Source organism: Myotis daubentonii, chromosome 9 (genome assembly GCF_963259705.1).
Source record: "Myotis daubentonii chromosome 9, mMyoDau2.1, whole genome shotgun sequence".
Lineage (NCBI taxonomy): Eukaryota > Metazoa > Chordata > Mammalia > Chiroptera > Vespertilionidae > Myotis > Myotis daubentonii.
Window position 1 is genome coordinate 62,613,053 of NC_081848.1, and position 25,985 is coordinate 62,639,037.

Here is a 25,985-nt window from a genome sequence, read left to right on the forward strand (position 1 = left end):
TATAAGTGCTAATTTAAAGAAGTTCCAGAAACCAAATTCTCTATATTACAGAAACTGTGAACATTCAGGTATATGGAAGGAATAATTATGTCATATCTAGGTAATGTTTTCAGTTTCATAACTTGCTTTATATACCCTATCTTACTTAATCCTCATCACAATCCTATATTATAGTTCAGGGGTGGGGAACATCCAGCACTCGGGCTGTATAATGCCCACAAAATCATTTGATCTGGCCCTCCCAAGGCATTCGGTGAGAGTTAATTAAAAGTTTGACCAAATATAGGAGGCTAATTTTTAATCTGATAATTTGTATGGCCTTTGAATAATGTTATAAATATCCAAATGGCTCTTGCCAGAAAAACGGTTCCCTACCTGTAATATAGTTGGTAGTATATCCCACTTTAAAGAATGAGGAGTTTGGGGATCATAAAACTTATCCAAGGTCATAGAACCTCAAGTTCATGTTCTACATGTGGTAGAAAAAGTGTTGTTCTTTGTTATATTATTATATTATTTACTAGAGGCCCGGTGCATGGATTCGTGCACTGGTGGGGTCCCTCAGCCTGGCCTGCACCCTCTCGCAATCCAGGACCCCTCAGGGGATGTCAGAGAGCTGGTTTTGGCCTGATCCCCTCAGGTCAGGCCGAGGGACCCCACTGGTGCACGAATCCATGCCCCGGGCCTTTGGTATGCATATAAGATCTTTGGTTAATCTCTCCCCACCCTCACCCCTCCCCCCTTCCCCCTGGACTCATCAGTCTGTTTCATGTTTCCATGCCTGTGATTTCTGCTCCTGCATTGAGTGTCTGCCTGATGGTGGTCAGTGTATGTCATAGCTACCAACCAGTCAGTCGGCCAGTTGGCTGGTTGCTTAGGCTTTTATATATATAAATTATGATAAAAATACATATCTTCCCCTTCCCAGACAAAAATTCCTCAGGCCTGACAACCTTAGTGTTTTTTAAATTAGCATCTATTACTGAACTAGTAGAATCAATCCATAAATGCTTCTGCTAGGTATTAACACATTGTATGCGGGAAACGTGTTTACACGTTTTACGTATTTATACGTTCTACCAGTGTAGTAGAGCACGGGACACGTATTAATACGCTTTTTATAGACTAGCGGTAGAATGCAGGTAACGTATAAATACGTAATCTAAAGTTATCGTAATTTTATTGAACATTGCCATTTGTGCAAAAAATTACCAAAAATGGCCCACGCCACCTGTTAGCGCGCGATAAAAACTACCTGCAAACAATGTGTTAATAGAATATATTCTGTATGGAAATTTGTGGTTGATAGAATACATTTATCTGCAGTATCATATTCAATCTTCCCAACAATCCTGAGAAACAGAGTGGTAAAGTATTCTTGTCCAAACTTCATAAATGAGCTGGTTAAGTAACCTAGTAAAAGTCACATAGTTATCCTAACTGGTTTGGCTCAGTGGATAGTGTTGGCCTGTGGACTGAAGGTTCCTGGTTTGATTCCGATCAAGGGCACATGCCTGAGTTGTGGGCTCAATCCTCACTGGGGGGGGTATGTAGGAGGTAGCCAGTCAATGATTCTCTCTTATTATTTACTAGAGGCCCAGTGCACAAAAATTTGTGCACTGGGGGGGTTCTCTCAGCCTGGCCTGTGCCCTCTCGCAGTCTGGAACCCCTCGGGGGATGACCACCTGCTGGCTTAGGCCCGCTCCCCAGAGGATTTGGCCTAAACTGGCAATCAGACATACCTCTGGCAGCCCAGGAGCCCTCGGGGGATGTCCACTTGCCAGTGGGGAGCAGGCCTAAGCTGCAGTCGGACATCCTCAACACTGCTGAAGAGGCGGGAGAGGCTCCCACCACCACCGCTGTACTGGCAGCCGGCAGCCTGGCTTGTGGCTGAACAGAGCTCCCCCTGTGGAAGCACACTTACCACCAGGGGGCAGCTCCTGCACTGAGCATCTGCCCCCTGGTGGTCAGTGTGTGTCATGGTGACCAGTCATTCCCAGTCGTTCTGCTATTAGGGTCAATTTGCATATTACTCTTTTATTATATAGGATAGAGGCCTGGTCCACAGGTGGGGGCCGGCTGGTTTGCCCTGAAGGGTGTCCCAGATCAGGGTGGGGGTCCCCGCTGGGGTGCCTGGCAAGCCTGGGTGAGGGAATGATGGCTGTTTGCAGGGTGGTCACACCCCCTTCAGGGTGCGGGTCCCCACTGGGGTGCCTGGCCAGTCTGGGTGAGGGGCTGAGTGCTGTTTTCAGGCTGGCCAAGCCCGTCGGCAATGGAAGCTCCCGGTCTCTCCTTTTTTTCTTTCTTTCTTTTTTTTTTTTTTTTTAATTCTGGGATTTATTTACCTTCTATAATTGAAACTTTGTTGTCTTCAGTGGAGCTGAGAGCCGGCTCCTGCTCACTCCAGCTCCATGGCCACGGCTGGCTGAAACCAGGTATCTGGGGTTTATTTACCTTCTATAATTGCAACTTTGTTGTTTTTGAGTGGAGCTCAGAGCTGGCAGCAGCTGGCTTCCTCCGTCACTGGAGCAAGCAAGTCTCCTGCTCGCTTCAGCTCCATGGCTGCTGGCCGCCATCTTGGTTGGGTTAATTTGCATACAGTGGCTCTAATTGACTGGTGGGCATGGCTTACGGCATAGAGAAGGTACAGTCAATTTGCATGCCTGTCTTTTATTAGATTAGATGTTTCTATCTCTCTCCCCCTTCCTCTTTGAAATCAATAAACATATGTATTTTTTTAAAAAGTCACATAATCACAGATTGTAAGACATAAGCCTGGTTATGGATGTCAGGTTCAGAGATCCTTCATGTGGAGTTCAGAACACATTATTTGGCATATGGTAAGCACTTAATACATGGTAGTCACATTTTGTTATTAGTTTCATTGTTATTCTTTACATTAAAATGATTTGTAAGTATACCCCTCCTTGGCCAAGTTGGCTGATGTCTACAAACCCAGCCAGTGAGCTATTCTTTAATCCTCCTGATAAATCACTCAGCTGCAAACAATCAAACAAGTGTGTGGAAACCAAAAGCTGAATTTGAATAGGACATTTATTAAGTGGTTGGTTGGGAAACTTTGCAAGCAGAATTGGACTTTATTTTACAATGTGGCGATCTGGGCAGGTATGTTATACCTCTTAGACAAGATGATTTTTCCTTTTTATTAATTTTCTCGAGGTTGTACAGGTGGGGCAATGATGCCACAGTGAGCACTAAAAATCAATAAATCTTTGGGTTACCATAAAATAAAAGTGTCAGTCATATGGAGGTGATTTCAGATTGAGTTAAAAGGAAGTTACTAAGGATGGTGCCTTCAGGACAAAATGCTGTGTGTCACTGTTTAATCCACAACTTTCAGAACTTAACTAGAAGCTATAATGATTATCATTTATTGTGTATTCACTATGGCCAATACTCTGCTAGGTAAATTATAGATCGAGAAACCATATATCCAGGTGTGCTGAGAACATGGAGGGAAGGAGGAAGGAAGAGAAGAGAGAGAGAAAAGAGAGAGAGAGACAGACAGACAGACAGACATCTATGTGAAAGAGAAACATCAATCAGTTGCCTCCTATATACTACTCAACTGGGGATCAAAGCTGCAACCTAGGGCCCTGATGGGGTATCAAACTTACAAGATGATGCTCCAACTAAGTGAGCCACCTGCCCAGGGGTCTTTGCATAAATATAAATAAACTAGTAGCCCATCACACAATATCACGCGCAGTAGGCCGCCTGCAGTAGGCCTCCCGCCACTTCTGCGGGAGCCAGCGGGAACTACAGCGCGCCACTGGGAGCCACGCTGCTTCGATGGGAGCTGTTTGGCTTCCACAGGAGGCTGAAGCAGGCTGCGGTGCCCACGGGAGCTGGGAGGGAGCCACACCGCTTCCACAGGAGGCAGGAAGGACCCATGTTCATTCTGCAGGAGGCGGGAGGGACCCTTGCTGCTTCCACAGGAGACGGGCCTGCTGTCTCCTCTCCGGGCCTGCGCTCAGCTGCGGAGGCTGAGGGCTGGCCCCCATGACCCTGTGTGTCTGCTCCTGCTCCAGGGGGCAAGCCCGAGCTGGGCGCGGCAACAAAGCAAGCACTCTGCCAGGCCGCTCATGCTGCCTGCTCTCAGCGGCTGCCCCCCCAGCACTGGGGGCCTCCAGCGGGGCTGAGAGGACTAGGTGCCGCCATCTTGTGGCTATAGGCGCTGCCATCTTTGTGATGGAGTGACAGTTAATTTGTGTATTACCCTTTTATTAGATAGGATAGTATTTCCTTTCACTCTCAAAAGTATCCTAGAAGAACAAAAAAGAGAGAATAGATAGATATACATGTGATTATAAAATTTAGAAAAGAAAGTTAATTATATAATCTAAGTAGTAGATACATATAGTGGTAGATAAAAGTTCTTTCAACTTTTCAAAATAAAATATTGGAGAAAAAATGTCCTGGTTTGGATGACAAATTATATGGTTACCAAATATATGGATTATTTCATTTAATACCTAAAATCACCCTATAAGTTAGACTCAGTTATCTGCAATCTGCATTTTACAGATGACAAATTTGAATCATCAAGAGGTTAACAAAGTGGTCCATAATGCACACCTGGTAAATGGGATGGACCCCTCAGCAGTGTACCTCAAGAACCCATAAAGTTAGAAACAATGTTATATTTCCCCTAAATATGTGTTGAAAGTAAATACTTTTTTTTTTGTAATAACTGCTATTTAAATTGAATGGAATTAATGTTTCCCAGAATATGTTTTAGGAAACACTGTCATAGAGGAAGGAGGTGAGGTGGGGGGAAACTTATATTTATTTATGTTCTTACTAACTTTTATTGGTTAACTTTCTGTCAAGCACTTATATACATAATTTCATTTATTCACAAGGGCATTATTAATGGATATTAATATTTTTATTTTATAGTGAAGAGATGAATACTTAGAGCTATTAAGTAATTTATCTATGTCACACCTCTAGTAAGATTACAAGCTGGAATTTAATTCAGGAATATCTGCCCTATTCACCCCTCAATTACTTTTTTTAAACTTTATTTATTTATTTCTTTACTAGCTGCCCGGTGCATGACATCCGTGCACAGGGGGAGGGGAAGGGAGGGGTGTTCCTCAGCCAGACCTGCACCCTCTCCAATCCGGGAGCTCTCAGGGGATGTCCCAAGGGGAGCGGGCCTAAGCCGCAGTCTGGCCTCCCTCTGCAGGAGGCAACCAGGCTGATCAGGGGAAGGCACCGCCCCCATCACCCCACTGCTGCTGCCAATGCCGGCTGCCAAGGTGTTTTCATCAACATGGATTCCAGTCCCTTCACCACAAAAAATGACAACTTTCTTTAGGCATTTTCAAGATGTCTCTTTCATAGGATATGACCTTTCTTTCTTTCTTTTTCTTTCTTTCTTTTTTCTTTCTTTCTCCTCACCTGAGGATATTTTTCCATTGATTTTTAGAGAGCGTGGAAGATAGAGGAAAAGACAGAGAGAAACATCATTGTGAGAGGGACACTTTGATTGGTTGCCTCCTGCATGAGCCCTGACCTGGGCCCTAGCCAGGGAGGAGCCTGCAACCTAGGTACATGCCCTTGACCAGAATTGAACCCAGACCCTGCAGTTGGCAGGCCAAGGCTCTATCCACTGATCCAAACCAGCGAGGGCAGGATATGACATTTCTTAGCCCCTCCAGCAGCAGACCTTCATTTTTTTCCTCCAGGAGTGAGGTGGAAAAACCCTAGATCACCTTCTTGGACTCTTATTACGGAAGCTACCAAGAACACTGAGATGTGGTGTACTGGGAGCTTAGCCAGTGAGCAGTCAGAAAAGGTGTTTCCTCTGCAGCTCATGTGCAGAGGCAGGACTGCCAGCGCACCCTGGCTGGCAGGCTCTGTTCTCTGCGGGCCTCCTCACCACCGCAGCTGCTGGCAGGCCCTGTTCTCTGCTTCCTGTGGGCTGTCTTCTCGCCAGCGCTGCTGCCACCATAGCCATGGCCCACAGGCAGGCCCTGCTCCCTGGTCTCTGTGGGCCTGCATCATCCGTGGCTTGCCTCACCATGCAGCAGTCCCTTCCCGCTCACCTGCACATGCATTCTCCTACTGAGCAGTTGTAACTGTTACGTTGTCCTGGCTAATTTGCGTATTACCTCTTTATATATATATATATATATATATATATATATATATATATATATATATATATATATATATATAATGTTTTAAATTTATTTTAGAGAGGCAGAAGGAAGAGAGAGAGAGAGAGAGAGAGAGAGAGAGAGAGAGAGAGAGAGAGAGATTGGTTTTCTCCCATATGTGCTCTGACCGGAGATGGAACCCACAACCTGGGTATGTGCCCTAACAGGGAACCGAATTCCCTCCAACCAACTGAGTCACACCAGCCAGGATTAAATAAATTGTTTTAAAATATATTTTTATTGATTTCAGAGAGGAAGGAATAAGGAGAGAGAGAGAGAGAGAGAGAGAGAGAGAGAGAGAGAGAGAGAGAGAGAGAGAGAGAACCTCAGTGATGAGAGAGAATCATTGATGGGCTGCTTCCTGCAAGTCCCACACTGGGGATCAAGCCCACAACCTGGACATGTGCCCTGACCAGGAATTAAAACATGACCTTCTGGTTCAGAGATTTATGGTCAATCACTGAGCCATGCCAGCTGGGCTCCATTAATTTAAAAAAAAAACACTAGTCTATTCTGCCTCTTTCATGAGCTTAGCCTAAAAATGGCAATACCTATCCATGAAGAAAGATTCAGACTATTATGGGAAAATGTTAGTTTGAATACGAATTGATAATACCATTATAATAATGTATAAAACTTCTCTTAATAATGCAATATTTTTTAGAGAACAATGAGGGTAGAAATTAATCGTCTGTTTAGTTACATCAGTAGATTCTATGACACTATACTTATCCAAATCCTTTAGCTATCAAATCAGAAGTTAATAGGTGAGGGAATTAAAAGCTAATTACTCCTATTCCCTCTTCTTAGAAAAGAAGACATTTTATTTTCTGATTTTCTACTTTGTGCTATGCATTGACCTTCTCTGTTGTAGTTCCTTATTTGCAAAATGGATATAATAATAATAATGATAATAATACCAATCTTATAGAGTGGTAGTGTGGAAATCAAATAATAGTTGCAAAGTATTTAGGACAGTGCTTGCCTCATGTTGGGATGACACTCGTATATTCATCCATGTATTCATTTACTCAACCAATAGTTATTGGGCATGCACTATGTGCCACTAATCATTCTGTGTGCCTGGGCTATCTCTGTGAACAGAATAGATGAAGGTCCTGCCCTCATGAAGCTTACGTTTTGGTGATGGAATCAGACAATAGATGGATGAAAAAGTAAACCTATATCAAGTGATATATTAGGACCACCTAGGGCAGTGATGGCGAACCTATGACACGCGTGTCAGAGGTGACACACGAACTCATTTTTTTGGTTGATTTTTCTTTGTTAAATGGCATTTAAATATATAAAATAAATATCAAAAATATAAGTCTTTGTTTTACTATGGTTGCAAATATCAAAAAACTTCTATATGTGACACGGCACCAGAGTTAAATTAGGGTTTTTCAAAATGCTGACACGCCGAGCTCAAAAGGTTCGCCATCACTGATCTAGGTTGTGCTGCAGGAAAAAAATTACCCCAATCTCAGTAGGTTAACCCAATAAAAGTTTATTTCTCACTCATGCTGCATATTTAAATCCAGTTAACAGAGGGGCTCTGCAATTCATAGTTACACAGGAATGCAGGATTGAGGCTCCATCTCCATGCAAAGCCATGGCCTTCAGCAGAAATGTGATGACTTGTACACGGACTCTTACAGCTCCTACTAAGAAGAGACAGGTGCCACATTTCACTGGCAAAGGCAAGTCATGTGTCTGTGCCTAATGTCAAAAGGAGTAGGGAGTACCATCCTGCTTATGCTTGGAAGGCATGGGGAGCTGCCCTGAAAGTGATCACATGCAGTGAGAGAAATAAAGCAGGACAGTGGGACTAGAGAGCGCTAGCTGCGGGGGGTGGGGGTGGGGGTGGTGCTTTTATATGCAGGACAGTCAGGGAGGTTCTCAATGATAGGGTGACATGTAAATGAAGAAATGATGAAAGTAAGGGGGTAGGTCTCGCCGTTCTCTGGGAGAACAGTTTTCTAGTCCAAGAAGGTAGCCAGGAAAAGGCCCTGCGGCAGGAATCGTCTTGACAAGTTTGCAAAATAGCAAGAAAATCTGGATGATTGACATGTTGGGAGCAAGGGAGAGCGTGGGGAAGAGTAAGTCAAAGAGAGAGCAAGAGGCCAGATCAGGTAGAGCCTGGTGGGTCAATGTGAAGACTTTGGTTTTGGTGCTGAGCGGGATTGGCATTTTGGGGAGAGGAGAAATGTCATCCGATGTACATGCTAATGGGGTCACTCCAGCTGCTTGGTGGAGAAGGGGGCTTCTGAATAGTCCAGGTGAGAGATGATGCTTGGATTAAAGTGATAACCATGGAGAAGGGGAGATGATAGGTATATTCTGAAAACAGAGTCAAGAGGATCTACTGGCTGCCCAAATGTGGGGCACTAAAGAAAGAGAGAAAAAAGTTAAGGACAGCCAAAACCGGTTTGGCTCAGTGGATAGAGTGTCAGCCTGCAGACTGAAAGGTCCCAGGTTCGATTCTGGTCAAGGGCATGTACCTGGGTTGCGGGCACATCCCCAGTGGGAGATGTGCAGGAGGCAGCTGATCGATGTTTCTCTCTCATCGATGTTTCTAACTTTCTATCTCTCTCCCTTCCTCTCTGTGAAAAATCAATAATAATAAAAAAAAGTTAAGGACAAAGCCAAAGGTGGTCATGTGAGAAACTGTAAGGATGAAGTTGTAATTTATGAAGAGGTGAAAACGTTGACAGAAGAGCTCATGAAACGTTGTCAAAGGTACCACAATTATTTAGCCTTTATAGCAGCTCTACCAGGAACGTTTTACTGACCTCATTTTAGAAAACACAGAGCTGATGCTCAGCAATGATGAGTGGGTTAACCAGGGAAACAGCTTCAGATCATTTGGCTCCTAACTCCAAGAGAGGGATGATACACTGATAATTACAAAGCATATTTCTTCTATTCTCATTTGGTGCTTTACTAGGTTCTGATATATATTTTACGTGTTATATCATGAAGGCTAAATTACTTTAGCAGTAAGTAAAAATCCCAATGTAGATTTTTTAATGGTTTAAAACCACTGAAAAAGAACTCGAAGCTCCTGTCAAGTGTACCATTAACATAGAATTACCACCAGCTCCACCCCCATAACATGTAAAAATTACAGTAAACCAGGATAGTGCGTATCTGTGTGCCTGGTCAGGCCATGCAGCCAGATGAGTAAAATGGATTTAGGTTCCATTTTAGTATTGTAACCCCAAATTAAAGTAGCTATGTATCTATATCTATGTAATTATATGATATGATAATTATATAGAACACATATAACATATATGTATATACGTGATATAAACCTATTGTTTTAAACCTGTGGAAAGAGCCTGCTCACATTTGAATTTTATTAAATTATGGAGGAACTTGTAGTTTGTCTTTAGTTCAACATTTAAACCTTTTATGACCTGAACCACTCCTTCCTCTCTAGCTTTGTCTCAAGGCCACTATTTTTCCTCCAGTCTTAGCAATTCTTCTCATTCTAGGATTTTCTATTCCGGTTTAGAATGTCTTAGACTCACTCACAAATGCTTTTCTGTTTCTCTGAAATGCCTTTTCCCCCAATCTCCATTAACTTCAGTAAAGTCCTGTTCATCCCTCAAGATGCAGACAAGGGTCATCTCTTTTAAAAAAGTCTTCCAAAGCTGTTTCTCCAAAGAGGGCCTAATATCTCTTCTCTCTGTTCTTACAGCACCTTTACTATACTTCACTCAGCACTTAGCATCCTGTACTCTAATTAGTTGTTTACTTTCTATTTTTCCTACTAATCTGTAAGCTTTTGAGGTCAGTTTATGCTAACTGCCTCCATATTCCAGGGCTAAGTGTTCACCACATATAAGCAACTCAATAAACATATATTAAACGAATGAGTCAATAAATTTTTTTGAGTAAAAGTCCCCACTAACAATATGTATAGAGGTTGAAGAGGAAATTTTAGAATAGAAATAACAAATGCATTTCATTATTTTTGCTGAATCTGGTCATTTGGTAGTATCAGCCCCTAGAGTGTCAATTTAAAAAGGTATTCTGAGACCTAGCCAGTTTGGCTCAGTGGATAGAGCATTGGCCCTTGGACTGAAGGGTCCAAGTTTGATTCTGGTCAAGGGCATGTATCTTGGTTGCAGGTGTCCCAGCCCTGGTTGGGGTGCATGCAGGAGGCAACCAATCAATGTGTCTCTCTCCTATAGATGTTTTTCTCTGTCTCTCCCTCTCCCTTCCATTCTCTCTAAAAGTTAATGGAAAAATATACTCAGGTGAGGATTAACAACAACAAAGTATTCTGAGACTCTTTTATCTCTCCTTGCTTGGAAGGGAGAGGCATGGTTAATATGATGCCTGAGATGGATATGGGAGAAAAAAGTGAAGGCATCCATTTTAAGTTATTTGGCTTCCCTGGGCTAGATATTGGTCTAAATTTTTGTAACTCCAAGGACTTGTCTGGAAAGTTTATTTTCTGATTAAATGCCTACTATTAACTTATTTATATACAGGTTGCTACTGTGATTCAGCTGAGGACCTATTGCTAATTTCATTGCTAAGTAAGATTTTCTGCTTGACTTGTAATTGCTTGAGAGGGAGTGTTTCTAAAGAAAATGAAAAAAGGATTTGCTTTGACGTAAGTCCAAGGTCTCTTAAGTAGTGGCAGGCACATCTGGAAATATCATTTAATATTGTTTTATTTATTTATTAAATATATTGGGGCGATAGCCTAGCTAATAAAGAGGGAATATGCAAATTGACCATCACACTGTCACAAAGATGGTGGTGCCCAGTCCCCTCAGACCTGCTGGAGTCCCCCAGTCCTTTTAGCCCCACCGGGCAGGTCTGGCCGCTCCTTGCGCCTGTCACTGGAGTCCCACAGTCCTTTCAGTCCAGCGGGGGGGGGGGGGGAGGGGGGGCGGCAGGTGCACAGAGAGGCCGGACCCGCCCTCAGCCTCCCAGCCACCCAGGGCCAGCCCGAGGCACAGGCAAACCTCAGATGTCAACTGCCAAGCCACCCAGGGTGGGCCCAAGGCACAGGAAAGCCTCAGATGGCAGCTGCCCAGCCGCCCAGGGCCGCCTGAGTCTCAGGTAACCAGGGCCAGCAGAGGCTTGTGCTGCCGGCAGTAGCAGCAGCAGAGGTACGATGGGGGCATCTCCTTCCCCTGATTGCCAGGTCACCTCCCGCCCCTTAGGGTTCCTGGACTGTGAGAGGGGGCAGGCTGGGCTGAGGGACCCTCTCCAGTGCATGAATTTTCATGCACCAGGCCTCTAGTTGGTTAATAAGACTATATAGGTTTCAATGTACCTTTCCATGATTCATGATATATATATTGCATTGTGTACCCATCACCCAAAGTCAAATCAGCTTCTGTCACCTTTATTTGACCCTATTTACCCTTTACTACCACCCAATCCCCTTCCCTCTGGTAACTACCACGTTGTCTGTGTCTATGAGTTTTTATTTATTTTTCTTGTTTGTTTATTTGTTGCTTTCAGTTTTATATCCCACATGAATGAAATCATATGGTTCTTAACTTTTTCTGTCTGGCTTAGTAAACATGGTTTTAGATTCCTCACTCTGTCCTTTTAGAGGCCCGTTGAGAAGACTTCATGGAAAATATGAAGACCTCTCTTTATTGATTTCAAACTTTTTCTGCAGTGAAGAATATGAAATGAGGCAAAATGCCAGAATGGCAGTCATATTTTTAAATTACAATCACCTTTTTCTATGATTGTTATACCTGCTATTCTTTCTTCTTCTGAAAGCTAACTGTATAAAAGTTAAGTAAAATAGTTATCATTTTAACAAACACTTTCTAGTGCCAGGAGCTGTGTTGTGTGTGTGTGTGTGTGTGTGTGTGTGTGTGTGTGTGTACTTATATACATAGAGTTCACAACTATACATATAAATTTGATATACCTATAATCTATCAATCATCTATATCAGCTGTTCTTAACCTGTGGGTTGTGATCCCTTTGGGGGTCGAATGACCCTTTCACAGGGGTCGCCTAAAACCATCGGAAAACACATATATAATTATATATTGTTTTTGTGATTAATCACTATGCTTTAATTATGTTCAATTTGTAACAATGAAATTGGGCGTCACCACAACATGAGGAGCTGTATTAAAGGGTCGCGGCATTAGGAAGGTTGAGAACCACTGATCTATATGATCAGTATAAGGTTGTTAGCTTGCTAATCTTAGGAAAGACTGTCCTTTATTATGAAATCATGTCCTTCACATTTTTATTGATATTAAAATGCCCTTTCTTTTACTAAATTGTGGTGATAAAAGATAGTAGGAGCTATATATATATATATATATATATTTTTTTTTTTTTGGAGCTATATTTTTTAATGCCCTTCCTTGGTAAAATGAAAAGTAGGAAATCCTATATTTTCTTCCTCCATCATCTCATAGTCCCTTCTTCTTCTTCTTCTTCTTCTTCTTCTTCTTCTTCTTCTTCTTCTTCTTCTTCTTCTTCTTCTCCTTCTCCTTCTCCTTCTCCTTCTCCTTCCTCTTCTTTTCCTTTCCATCACCACCACCACCATCATCATCATCATCATCATCATCATCATCATCATCATCATCATCACATCATCACCATTGTCATCATCAATTTCATTCTTACGTGATCAGGAGCATGAACTGCACACCTGAAAAACAGACATTTTCAAACAATGTAAAATTGGGTACCCTGGTGCTTTTCCTTCACTTTTTTCTGTTAACCAGCATGGGCCAACATATTTGACTCAGATTATCAGGGATTATTTATTGTTCCTTGAATTTTGAAGAAGACATAAAAATCCATTTTAAAAGGTGATAGCCAATGTATGAGGAAAACTAACCTGAGAAAGAGACTTTGGTTATAGTTCTCCAGAACTTTGCCTGGCATCTAAATGGAATATTATGGTTCTTCACTGTGATGGGAATTTCATGTGGGAAAAAAGGAGCTTTAATGACAGGATTTCCAAAACCTTTATTGCTGGGTTGATTGAGATGTTGCCTCCATTTTGGAACAATTGAAAATTAAACACAGACCCTCAGCCTCTGATTCCAGACATCTGTGCAAACGTTGGGTACAGTTCTATGTTTGGTCATAGATTAACACAGACAAATAGCATTAACATCAACAGTATTGTAAAGGAGAGCCTTTTATGTAGATACTCATAAAGCAAATGCTTTTAAAAATAAGCATTGTATATATCTAAATGCAAGTCTTAATACGAGCTGTTCCCAAACATCTAACAAAAAATTATTCATCAAACCATAGTTTCATTGTTTGTCTTCCAATCTGCTGTGAAAACCACAGAACTTTTATACGTGAAATAATTCCCAAACTGTGTAATGCCCCAAGTTCCTCAACTCCTTATTAGTCTATGCTAGATCAGTTAAAAGTATCACATGATCTCACTCGTATGTGGAACCTAATGAGCAAAATAAACTGATGAACAAAATAGATCCAGAGACACAGAAGCATGGAACAAACTAAGGAATCTCAGAAAGAAGTTGGGGGATGGGGTAGTGTGTGGGTAGTGATTAAGCAGGGAACTTATATGCATAGCCCATAAACACAGACAATAGTGTGGTGAAGGCCTGGGAGGGGTGGGTATGAGGTAGAAGGAGTCAATGGGGGGGGGGGAGGACATCTGCAATTCTTTCAACAATAAAGATAAATTTTTTAAAAATTTTGTTCTCTAGTTAAAGAACCTAATTGAGAATGGACAGATCTTTATTGCTTTAATATATTAGAGCAGTGTTCCCTGGATGTTTTGTTATCAGGACACTCTTTACAGTCTTAAAAATATTGAGAACTACAAAGAGCTTCTGTTATGTGGGTCATATATATATTTTCTATATTATAAATTATTAATATACATATTTATTTTAAAATAATTCATTGCATAACAATAATAAATGCAGTATATGTTAACATAAACAACATTTTAAAATAAAATATAGGTATATTTCTCAAGACAAAAATAAATATTTACTAAGAAGAATACCATCATTTCAAATTCTTTCAAATCTCTCTAGTGTTTGGCTTCAGAGATGTCAGTTGGGTTCTCATATCTGCTTCTGTACTCAGACTATTGCAATATATGCTCTTGGTTGCAGTATAGAAAGAAGATTCAGCATCATGTAGATAAAGCTATATGAGGGAAGATTACTTTAGTAGCCTTTTGAGATCCTTGCAGATATTCTAGTCTAATGCCTGATGTTATTTTCAAGCTCTGTTCCTGCTGTATTGTTCTACTATTGCACTAATGCTATATAGCTGGCTTTAAATATTTTACATATATAATTAGGGCATTCTTCTTTGCTACTACACCAAAACTTGACAGGTGGTACTTTGTATATTAAAATCAATTGGTCTGTCTTTGAACAAATCCTTTTCTTTACCCATGCATAATTTTGAAACATCATCCAATGGTCACTTGGAAAATATTATTTCACTGAGTTATGCAGCTCTTCTAAATGTTGACTCATTCCATTACACAGTGTGAAAAATTGCTCCTATAAATATTAACACTTATTTCAATGGAAAGATCTTTTAAGTTTTGGGAAGCTGTTAGGCTCACAGTGGTGGATACAACTATTCTAACATTCTAATATTTGCTTGCAAGCGGAAAAGTTTCTTGAGGTGACAGGCTTGCTACATTCATTTTGGAGAAGATGTCTGCCAGATACCAAAGTCTGCATAACATAGTTTGTCAGTCATTCTTTCCATTAAAAATAATGGTCCATGAAAAAAAGTAGCTCATTCATCTTGCAACTCAGTTTCACCAGTATTTTTTCTTGAGAGACTTAGGGTATTTAACAGAAATGCTTCATGTATAGTTCCCATTTTGTCACACAGAATACTAAAAAACATATTCAAGGGCTGAGATTTAATAAGATTAATAATTTTTACTGCTTTATCCAGGACATTATTAAGTGAAACTGGCTTTCTTTTTATGAGCTCATTTGATGAAGAATATAATGATTACTGGTTTAGTGTTCAGTTTAATGTCACATTAAGGTGCAAGCAGTATTACTAGCCATTATTTTTGCACCATCAGTGCAAAGAGCAACACACTGAAAAAGCAAACAGCATCACAGTGTTGTTGTGAAAGTAATTTTGACTTTGTGCCTGAAAAATTCTTGGGCACCCCTGTGGGTCTGCAGACCATACTTTGAGAACCTCTGTATTTGAGGCAGGACTGGATCCGGGCTAAATGTTGAAGTAGACAAGGATTTCCTTTGGTGCTTCACTGCATGTGCGCCTCTCCTAACACCCTACTGCCCTCTGCTCCCTGCCTACCTCCTGCCCCACAGCACTCTTCACGGGCCAAGAGGCACAGAGTCTCCAGTGGGATCCTCGGGTTGAATTCTACCTTTGAATTCATTAGTTACCAGTCCCCTTCCCCATTTCAAAACATATCTCCTTTGTATCTCATTGTGATGGGTATTACTCCCCACGAAATATCTGGGTATCCTGACATAAAATCCAATGTAGCATCTTCCTTTTCAACTGCTACATTAGTCACTGATGAAACTTTGTATGTTATGCTTACAAGGGTAAACAAGTGTTAATATATTTTGAATCTGTAATAAAAAAATGTCCCGTATCAGTGTTAAAGTATATTTTTCAGTAAGTTAAAAACATGGATCTCATACAAATATATAGTAAGCATGTGCCCAAGATTTATTTACCTCCTTAATAAGGGAAACAGCAGGATGGTAAACCTAGTTCAAAGGAGAAAATGAAAAAAAATATATATGTAGTCAGTAGAAAAAAGAATGCTAAAATAAGTCTTCAAAATTAGACTCCAAACTGATTAGTGTTCTGCAGCATAATAAAATCATAACCTTTGGAGTTATATTTCCTACTGGACAAAATTTATTTGCATCTCTACTGGACACAAATTATTTGTAGCTCATTCATCTTGCACAAGTTAAGATACACCTTCACTAATTCTAGGCCCTAATCAAGACAATTACAAATCAAACTTAGTCGCCTTTTTCTAGAGCAGTGGTTCTCAACCTTGGCTGCACATTAGAATCACCTGGGAATCTTTTGAAAATCCTGACTTCTGGGCCTCATCCTCCAGAAATTCTGTTTCTTTGTTACTAATGTTGTGGCCCCACCCCATAACAAAGAAATAGAATTTCCGGAGGATGAGGCCCCGAAGTCAGGATTTTCAAAAGATGCCCAGGTGATTCTAATGTGCAGCCAAGGTTGAGAACCACTGCTCTAGAGCAAACCTGGGCCCTTATGTGGGCTTGTTCACAATATGGCCTTGAAAGAGAAGGTAATCTTTTTTTTCTTTCTATTTTTTCAAGTTTGGATCATTTTTCTTAAATCAGCAACAAAATTGTGGAGAAGGATGCTTGAGGGAATATCTTCCCAGGCTTTTAAAATGCTGCAATATAGTTGAACGTGGAATATTTATTGAATATCTACTTTGTGACAAGCATTAGATAAAGAGATTTTATGTATAGTTTTACCTTCATAAAAACCTCATGAGATACGTATTGTTTTCTCTTTTACAGAAGAGGAAACAGAACAGCAGATTAGTGAATTGCACAAGGTAACACAGCTAGTAGGTAGTAAAGATTCAGATACAAGGTCTGACTTTTAACAACATAGTCCAGTACTATCTAAAATGCTTGGGGACTGCTTATGCAAATTTCACTCCTTTGTCTCTGGCAAGCAAAAGTCTTTCATTCATTATTGAATATGTGACAAATCAAAAGAAAAATTAAACTCCCTTAAAAAACCCAGTTAACATTTTGGTGTCATGCCTTGCAATTCTTATTAAATGTGTAAGTTTATGAATACATGGTTGCAAATTTACTGTGATCTATAAGGTGAAAGTACCAATGGAATTATATTATAAACTTGCATAGATAAACCATGGTGTATTTGATAGATGCCCTATCATTGGACATTTAGAGTTTTCTATATTTAATCAGATAAATAATGTGATGGACATTTCTAAATAAAGGAATCTCTAATCTTCCTGTCAGCTCAGTAAACAGGTACTCTATTACCTGTACTACCTTATACAAGGGCACAGCTAGTAAGAGGCAGAGCTGGGATGAGCCCTTAGAAAACCCAAACCTAGATTTCCAACCACTATGGAGCAGGCACCCAGGTTTAGATTTTTTTTCTTTCACACTATTTTCTGTGTGCTCATACTCAAAGGCCATGAGACAGTCTGCTATTCACTGTAATACCTACATGCCCATGTAAAGTTGAGAAGAAGGTTTGTTTATTTATTCGATCAAAATAAAAGTTATCCTCAGTTTTGACATATACAACATATGGAATCACACAGCATTACTACACAAAACAAGAACTTAAGCACAGCTGTTCGCACACCAAATTCCATAAATGGTCTGGATTTAGGGAGTATTCAAAACCTCTTTACTGCAAAGACGTTGTTAAAATGTGTTGAACTCACCAGACAGCTTCTCCCTGTCATATATTTGGTCCCTAGGGCGATGGAGAACAGAGATTATCTAATCTCGAACCCAACACACCCTTTAAATATATAAATAAATTTGTTTTCTTGTGAAAAGAGGCTTTTCTTTTTATTGTTTATTGCTTTGGAGGTTATAATTTCAAAGCTCAGTTCTGCTTTCTGAAATTCTATTTCATAGGCTTTTATCAATTTGACTCATTCTTGTTAGTTTATTTTGTCAAAGACGTTTTCCCAAAGCATTACTAGTTTTGAGTGGATTACTGAGACAAGTACACAAGGACTATTTTGAAAGGGGCTGAGGTGTCTGTGTTGAAAGGTATACTGAGGTCAGAAAGGGCCCTTTAACAGTCTGGCTAGACGCACGTTCTGCTATTAAAAGCACAAAATAAATGTTAAAAGATCATTACCAACAGCAACACACTACGCTTCCAGCTAACCCTCAATACAAATGCTCATTATTCTGAAAATGCTCTTCTTGCAGAAGCAATAGAAAATTTGACACAATTAGTGGCAGATTCACTCATATACTTCCCCAAAGTATGTTCGGCTGTTTATGACATTTTATATCTGGTCATGTGTGGAAGGATTTCATATATTTTGCCCCCACTTTGGGGAAGCTATTTAAGACAGAAAAAAGGACACATGTATATTTCTCAATGCTCTTCTGAAGCTGCCTTCAGAATCAGTGCAGAGAACAACTATTTTATGGTTCTTATTATCAAAAATAGCAAATTCCTAGTGATAATCATGCATGTGTGCAATACCCAGAAACTCCCTGAACCAGGCCAACCCTAACCCTAACCCTAACCCTAACCCTAATCCTAACTCTAACCAGGGCAGGAGACCCGCTTCCTGGAGGTGAGTGTCAGGAGCAACTCTGAGCTCCAGGGGTCCTGGCTTAGTGCACTCAACTTGGGGATGAACCACTGGCAAGTAGAACGCCAGGTGTGGGAGCAGCAAGGGGCAGGGGTTCCCATTTCGGGTTGAATGCCAGGCCTTGTGACATCCATCCTCAAGGAACTCAGATACTGCCCCAAAGTAGGTTCAGCTGTTTGTCATTTTATACCTTTGGAGGTTAGAGTTTCAAACCTTTATTCTACTTTCTGAAATTCTATTTCATAGACTTTTATCAATTTGACTCATTCTTGTTACTTTATTTTTTTCAAAAAGGAAGGTCTGTAGGCTTGTGAAGAAAACACCAAACAAAACAACAGCAACAAAAATAAACAAAGGCAAAGTGAGATTCCCCTGGCTTTTCTGCCTAGACGCAGGGGTGGGCAAACTTTTTGACTCGAGGGCCACAATGGGTTCTTAAACTGGACTGGAGGGCCGGAACAAAAGCATGGATGGAGTGTTTGTGTGAACTAATATAAATTCAAAGTAAACATCATTACATAAAAGGGTACGGTCTTTTTTTTTTTTTTTTTTTAGTTTTATTCATTTCAAATGGGCCGGATCCGGCCCGTGGGCCGTAGTTTGCCCACAGCTGGCCTAGAGTTTCACTTGAGTTACACTGATCCTGGGCCCTGCAGATAGCAAAACGTGTTAACACCTTTGTACCCAAAGAGCTCAAAGGATTATAAATTTATTCCTACAGGGGCATGTGCTCCCAACAGTAGAACCGAGCTTGGCCTTGACTTACAACTGTCTCGACTAACGAGTTTTTTGAGATACCTGCTGTCTTTCCTCCGATTTTTTGCATTGAGTTGATAGAGTAATTTGAGTTAACGAGCTCCTTAACGAGCTTCTTAATGAGCTCAGTCTCAGAACGAATTAAACTTGTAAGTCAAGGCCCCACTGTATTCCAAGTCTCACCAGCAGTTGATGGGCCAATCCACCATCATTTCACATTAAATAGACAAACCCAGTTCCCTGGAAACAGAGCCCTTGCCCTGCCTCCAATTCAGAGATTGGGATCATGTGGCCGTATTTAGGCCCAAGATTGTAGGGCTAGGAGTGCTCTTTTAATTGAGACAGAAAGGGGAGGGAGAGGGATGGGGCTGTACCCTTCCTCAGGCTTCTACATCGCACTGAGCAAGGCCTCCTGCTTTCTATGGACTGTGACTCAGTCAGTGTCTGACTCGCCAGCAGCTGTATGCTTCACATAGACGGTAAGGACGTCAGGAGACCTGGGGACCAGGCCTCGCTTTGCCACTTTCCAGCTGTGTGGCCTCGGTTGGGAAAGTTTGTCCTTTTGTAGAATGGAGGGTTCAAATGGGATCTCCTTGTTTCTCTCTGCTCCCTCCTTCTGCTAAGTCACAGAGGCCACACATCAGAGGGGCTCTCTGAGACTGAATCCTGCTCCTGCGGGTTGCCAGCCACTGCACTTCCAGCAAATTACTGTGTTCTCTCTAAACCTGCTTCCTTGTGAGGTGGGACCAATCCTCCTACCTCATAGGAGTGGTGTGGGATGACACGGGATCACACGAGAAGTGCTAAGAACAGTGCCTGAAACATTTAAGTGTTAGATAAACGTTAGCTGTTGTTTTTGTTGTTTATTTTTGATGAGATATGTTGGGTAAGTAGCATAGTGCCTGGCACATAGAAAGAAGCTAATCAACATTCATCATTTTATTACTATTGTTTGCTTCAAGGGAAGGTTTTATCATGAAACTTGTCAACAGTATTTTTGGTTTGACGAAAGCTATTTTAGCCTGGCCTGTGTGGCTCAGTGGTTGAACATCCACCCAGGCACCAAGAGGTCATGGTTTGATTCCCAGTCGGGGCACAGGCCAGGTTGATTGATGATGTTTCTCTCTCATCAGTGTTTCTATCTCTCTGTCCCTCTCTCTAAAAATCAATAAAAACATATTTAATAAAAAAAGAAAGCTATTTTACTGTATCCCTCTGGAGGTAGCTAAAGATGAAGAGGTTTCTCTTACCCTCTTCTTGCCTTAGAGCAGTGGTTCTCAACCTTCTGGCCCTTTAAATATAGTTCCTCATGTTGTGACCCAACCATAAAAATATTTTCGTTGCTACTTCATAACTGTAATGTTGCTACTGTTATGAATCGTAATGTAAATATCTGATATGCAGGATGGTCTTAGGCCACCCCTGTGAAAGGGCCGTTCGACAGCCAAAGGGGTCGCGACCCACAGGTTGAGAACAGCTGCCTTAGAACGTGCTGAGTTTCAGAAAGGAATCCTGCTAAGTCTATTGATGTCTAATCTTTGACCTGGACATAAGACACAGTGTTCTCCCTCTGCTATTTTTCTATCCTTTCTTCCCCCGGCTGCCACCCTCACCCCCTGCTTTGCAGCCTCAGGCAGTAAGTAAACAGAGGCTCAGATGACTTCAATTTGAAGACTACCTCCCGCAGCTGTTGATGGCTGCATCAGCATGGTCTGTGCCTGGATGGCATAGCTGCTCACATGGATGCAAGAGCTGAGAATTAGCTAATAGCTAACAGAAGTTAAGCAAAGGCATGGGGAAAATAGGAGACATATTAGACATAGATACATACCTTGTGTAATAGTCAGCTTGGGCTGCCATAACAAACCACCAGAAAACAACAAACTTTTCTCATAGATCCGGAGGCTGGAAGTCTAAGACCAAGGTTCCGTCAGGGTTGGTTTCTGGTTAGGATTCATCCTGGCTTGTAGATGACTGTCTTCTCGTTGTGTCCTCATGTGGCCTTTCCTCTGTTCACGCACTGAGAGAGCTCTGGTGTCTCTTCCTGTTTTCTGTGCTTCTGCAATCTCATAATTCAGTGGAAACAGGCAAAGTTCATTTTACCTTCCTTAGAGAGTTCTGCTGTGAGTCCTGAGTTTGTCATTTCCACCTACCTGCTCAGTGGTTTCCCTAAGTACCTATCTCCCTTGTGTGGGGACTGACCAGCAGCCCCTAAATGATGGATGAACAGATTACTCACAGTTTCACTGTGAAAGAGAAGGCTAAGGGGCCCCTGGCTCTAGTGGCTAAGGGGCCCCGCCTCTATTGCCTGCCTCGTTAGGCCTTTATTGGAATTTTTATCTTTAGATGCAATCAGTAGGGTGAGTAATCTTGGGAGGACAGGTGCTTACATTGTCCTCTAGGCAAGGACATCTAGGGATTGAGCATAAGGATTCCAGTAAACACCCAGGGGTCTGCTTCTGCTCAGACTTGTTTGGAAAGGTCAAGGAATAATTAGGGGCGCCACCTTCGACACTCCCTTAAGTCTCCCCTAAGTCAGAATTCCGATAAACAGGGCAGGTGGCCTTCCACACACTTCCCTTTTACCAGAATGCCTTCCTTATAACTTTCCAACCAAGTCTCTTGTGCTCCCCAACACCCTTGTATTCTTAAAGCTTACTCTAGTATTGTTTGTTATTATTCAATTAATAGTATACCCTAGACCAGTGGTCAGCAAACTGCGGCTCGGCAAACCGGGGCTGGTGAGCCACATGCAGCTCTTTGCCCCCTTCAGTGTGGCTCTTCTACAAAATACCGACTTCTGCGCTTGGGCCACGAAGTTTCAATCACACTGTACATGCGCGCCCGCACGTGGTATTTTGTGGAAGAGCCACACTGAAGGGGCCAGAGAGCCGCATGTGGTTCTCGAGCTGTGGTTTGCAGACCATGGCCCTAGACTGTCTAGTCTAGTTCCTAGGCTCTGTGATTACCCCAGCTTTATGTCTTGCCCTTGATTGCTCCCTGCCCAGCACAGTATATGGTGCATAGAAGTGACTCAGTTATTTGGCCTCCTTACCAACTATACTCCTGCCTCAGGACCTTTGCACTTGAAATCTTTTTGGGTAGAATACTCCTTCTCTAGATACTTTCAGGGCCGACGTAATTCTGACATATCTCTACTCAACTGCTATCTTTGAGGCTTTTCCTGCCCTTACTATCAAACACTGTTCTATATCCTTCCCCTCTATACTTTTCCTCATAGAACTTTTCAATAACTAACCTTGTGTTATGTATCTAATTATTGTATGTCTCCTGCTTTAGAAATTGGGTTTTAAGAGAGCAGGACGTGAGTTACTTTATTCACTACTGTTTTGCTCTGTTCACTGAGTTTTTAGTCTGGAACATAGAACATTCTTCATAAAATAAATGTTAAACAGACAATCATTTGATTAGATGAATAAGTGATTTTTTTTACTTTAGTTCTTGCAAAAAGAGGAATATCGGATAGTGAAAAGAGAAAATACATAAATTCTCTTCCCAGGAATGTGCCTCCTCTATTTCTTTGTCTCCTATGCATCCTTTAGATCTCCAGGAGACTTTACCTGGTCCATGAAGTTGGGAACAGGTGTCCCTTAAATGCATTCCTATTGCAGTAGACTTTACTCTGGTAACTGAATCATACTCCTCTAAATTTTCTTGATTACTTACTAGAATATGTTTCATGAGGGCAGGAACCAGGATTGCTGGCACATTAAATATTTGCAGACTAAATGTTAAAGGCTTCCTAAACAGGGTGGAGGGTCTTCAATCAGCTCAAATATTGTCTTTTATTCTAGCCTAAATTCAAGGATCTGTGGGACCATTCTCTGTCACTTATAGAACCACTGATAAAGGTGAGACCTCCCTCCCTCAACATCTCCTGCATTACAAGGCTCTACATAAAAGCATGACATTGGAAACACCAGATACTTTACTTATTGGAATAAACTGTGGGGGCTTCAAAAGAAATATGTTTACTAATTTGAGTAAAAAAACAACAACACTTGAAAAAAGAAATCCTCTTTGTAGCAAAAAAAAAAAAAAAAAGCCCAGCCAGAATGGCTTCGTGGTTGAGCATTGAACTATGATCTAGGAGGTCATGGTTCAATTCCCAGTTGGGGAATATGCCAGGGTTGCGGGCTTGATCTCCAATGTGGGGCATGCAGGAGGCAGCCAATCAATGATTCTCTCTCATCATTTATGTTTTTTATCTCTTTTTTCCTCTCCCTTCCTCTCAGAAGTCAATAAAAATATTAAAACTATATTAGAATAATTCCTAATTGGGTCCTTATTCTGGGTATCATATTAAGAAATGTATGCCAAATTTCTCATTTAACACTTAACCCCTAAGGTATATATTATTATTAGCCGCATGAGAGGAAATGGATGTTCAGAGTGAGTAAGTGGCTCACCCCAAATCATAGGCCAATGTTAGAGCTTGGACTTTCATTCTCTAAGATTCAGTGGTTCTCAACCTTCTGGCCCTTTAAATACAGTTCCTCATGTTGTGACCCAACCATAAAATTATTTTCGTTGCTACTTCATAATTGTAATGTTGCTACTGTTATGAATCATAATGTAAATATCTGACATGCAGGATGGTCTTAGGCAACCCCTGCGAAAGGGTGGTTCTACCGCCAAAGGGGTCGCAACCCACAGGTTGAGAACCGCTGCAAGTCTATCCAACCCTTAAATTTATCTTTCTTACCAACACTACTCAAAGTACTGGCTTATTATTGTGCTCTATATTATATAACACCAAAAGAAGTTGTTTGATTCAATAAAGCCTTGGAGAAACAGAGTAGTTAGACCTTAAGAGGATATAGGGAGCCAAAAATAGACTTCGAGTCCCTAGTAACCTCCATATCTTATACTTGGCTTCCTCAATTGAGACAAAATCCAAGAGCATTAGGGCAGGAAATCTGTGTTTTAAGGTCATCTTATTTAATGCCTCCATTGTGGAGGGGGATGATGGAACTGAGGTTTGAGCAATCATATGACTTCGTCCAGGAAAGATGTGGCAGAGCTACTATATAGGGTGTTCACTGCTCTGGAAAGACAAAGAGAAAAAAAGAGAAAAGAATGTGTTGGTAGAGTGAAATAAACACAATTTAAAATAGTTCTTAAGCTGGGTTTAAAAATATCCAAACATGCTTGATTAGATCTACTCTTGGGAGTTAGATGCTTGAGGTATAATTTAGTAGGAATGTATGTATATTGTTTAACTTCGGCCTGTGTGTTTGGTAGTTCTTTGAAGCCATTAAAAAGATTTGTTTGATCACAGTGCATGTGGAGGTATTTTATGAGCTTGTGATAAAAGTGATAAGGTTAAAAAAAGTGATAAGGTTGTGTTAAAGAGTGATGTGTAGATGTGGCTAGATAGTTTTGTTGAATCAATAGTAAATACTTGGATCTTACCGTTATATAATTTATTTGACATGTTCATTGGAGAAATTTACTATCTGCCTAATGAGTGAACTCAAAAGTGATACCAGACTTGAGCTGATTAGAAAAATCAGTGTTTTACATATGCTACTTCATTAAACTTAATATGATTATTAAGCCAAACATGGAGTCAGCTCATAATTGGGTCCTAAAGAATGGAATTTGCTTATCCTCAGATAGGCTGTATTGGAAATAATACAGATACAGGCTCTTATATCCACATTAGTTAGGGTGAGAACTAAACCAAAAAGAAAATCTGAAAAATAAAACATACAAAGAGAAAAAAGAATATAAAATCTAAATATTCAGCTCCAAATGATGTCTATCAACCTGAATGACATTGAAGAGGATATCCCATAAGTTGACTGTAAAGTTTGTCTAAAAGAATCACCATTGCTCTTCTTCAAGTCCTAACATTCACAACAGAATAAAATTATAGTGAATTTTCTCCTTCAGCATCTATCTTGCTGAGTAATGGGTGATTCACCTATTGAACAAAAATGTCTTCATGTGGTAAATATATTTCAGGCTCTTTATTTAATGTCCTGGAGTCTATTGGTCTTGCTAGCAATGGGAATGTCATCTTTTTTTTTTTTATGTATCTAGACTACACGTTTACATCTCTCCACTAGGAAAGAAGTGGCTTAGCCAGGAGTCAAAAGATCCTTATTCTTGTCTTTCTAGTCCTCTTTGTAGCAACTAAAGAGTCCCTTAACTTTCTTGCCTTTAGTTTTCTTAGGTATAAAATGTAGATAATGGCCTCAGCAGCATTAGGGTGAAATAACAAAGACAAAAAAGATAGGTATAGCTTACTGAGTATTCACCATGGGCTGATGCCTGGGTTAAGGATTTTAAGTGTGTTATTTTACTAAATGGTCACTAAAACTCTGGGCAGTAAGCATTATTGCTCCCATTTCACAGGAAGCAAAGGTTAGCCTCAAAGAGATTAAGTGCTTGCCGAAGGTCATTTGGCAGCATCAAGATTTGAATCGAGGTTTCTCTGATTTCAAAGTAAATAATCTTAACCACTATGCTGCCCCAGGCAATATACATGTAGAAAGTGTTGTAAAAAGCAAATAATGGGGAGGGAAATTATGGAATAGCTTCAATATACTCAGTCTTATAGAAGGTGTCTTCATAGGTCATTCTACTTAATCCTCATGACTCTGGGGAGAGCTATATTCATAATTATTATTTACTGACTTTTTCTCTGATTTCAGTGT